The sequence below is a fragment of the Curcuma longa genome, unplaced genomic scaffold, assembly GCF_044706935.1.
Source record: "Curcuma longa cultivar G26 ecotype Majalengka, Jawa Barat unplaced genomic scaffold, ITB_CL_G26_1.1 contig_16557, whole genome shotgun sequence".
Lineage (NCBI taxonomy): Eukaryota > Viridiplantae > Streptophyta > Magnoliopsida > Zingiberales > Zingiberaceae > Curcuma > Curcuma longa.
In genome coordinates this window covers 1-1701 of record NW_027430388.1, presented here as the reverse complement: position 1 = coordinate 1701, position 1701 = coordinate 1, and the positions used below count along the sequence as shown (strand labels likewise).

At 37.7% G+C, this 1701-nt stretch overlaps 1 pseudogene; it reads left to right on the top strand.

The window, feature by feature from the left end:
* The first annotated feature begins 312 nt into the window (after positions 1 to 312).
* LOC141816426 (RAF-like serine/threonine-protein kinase 20) lies at positions 313 to 1659 on the top strand (annotated as a pseudogene).
* The last annotated feature ends 42 nt before the right edge of the window (positions 1660 to 1701 follow it).

The following is a 1701-nucleotide window of genomic DNA, read 5'->3' as shown; positions in this document are numbered from 1 at the left end:
GACTAAATCATCAGAGTGACAATTTCTGGTTACTTTGGTGTGAACAATTTCTGGTGGCATGCCACATTTGTTATTTTGCTTATGGTTGAAAAACAATTTTTCTTGTTATTATCTTTTTCACTGATTTTGCTAACATAGAATGTGAAAATTATGCTTATTCTAGATAAGCTACTTGACTGTTCAATTTGCTCCATTCACAGGATTCTCTTTTGTATATTAAGGAGCATTTGTATTTCTAAACATCTTGATTCTTGTAATGATTCCCTGTGGAGACTTTGGGCTTGGTTAAAAAAGGATGCATGGGCAAATGGTATGTTCAATCATGCTAGATGGTGGTTAACTGGGGGCCTTACCAGACCCAGTGATGGAAAACTGAAGTATGTGGGAGGTGATACACGTATTGTTCGAATAAGCAAGGATACTTTGTGGGAAGAGCTCGTTCTAAAGACAACAGCCATATACACTATACCTCATATGATCAAGTATCAACTACCTGGGGAAGACCTGGATGCGCTTATATCTGTTTCATCTGATGATATTTTCTAAATATGATTGATGAGTACAGTCTTATTGAATGTGGTCAGGGATCTCAGAAAATCAGGATGTTTCTATTTGCTTTAGATGATACTGATAGTGGATGCTTTAACTCGGAGAATATGGAAGGTTATTCTGAGATCCAATTTGTTGCTGCAGTGAATGGGATGGATTTTGATTCTGGAAAATCTTCATATGGACATGGATTAGCAAACACTTCATTAAGTGATTTGAATCAGTTGCTTAATCTCAACATTGAATCTGAAATAGCTAATGCTTACAGTCTGCTGGTTTTGTTGTTGTCCCTGTAGCATCTCCCACTATATATGCTTCATCACTGCAGCAAAGCTCTTCTGCTGACTATCTGTGATACCATTTATGTTGTTTTGAGGACCATAGATACCAATATGTTGAAGGTGAGCACTATTCTTACAATCTCATCAGTCCTCATGATATATACCAAAATTCAAATAGCAGAATCTCCATTCCTCTATCTGTACCCTCTGATTATCAATATACAAGCAATTATACAGATATTGGCATTCTCATTCAACCAGACCAACAACCTTTCAATCATGGCATGTCACAATATCCTTACTCTGGTATAAGTTTGCTTGATCAAGAAACTGCAAAGAGAGATCAGAGTTTAGCAGCTGATAGTTTCTCATATGAAAAAAATGGATAATGAGCATACTAGTCCCCACATTCATGAACCTAGTTCAACCATGCAGCAGCATGATGTTTCCTTTTTGAGTCATATCCATGCAGGAAGTATGCATGTCGTTTCTAAATTAACACTTCCTGTAACAAACATAGGGAAGCAATTAGATGCTAAGCCAGTATCATCAGTGAACTCTGTGAATGCTGGTCACAATCATGGCGGTTTGGCAGCTAGTAACATTGATGATGAAGCTGATATATCTGATGTAGGTTTCAATAATCCACCTTCACAGCCTTTCTGAGGTTACCAATCTGAAAGGCTTCCTAGGGAGCAGTTAGAGTTCCCGAACCGATTATCTAAATCTGATGATTCCCTTGGCTCTCAATATCTAATAAATCAGGCGTGCTTGATTGCAGCTCAAGAATCCATTGCTGAAGGAGCTGATAACATAATTGAAGGAGAGCGTCTACACATTATTAGAGAAGTGTTTATCATCTGCAAAACCA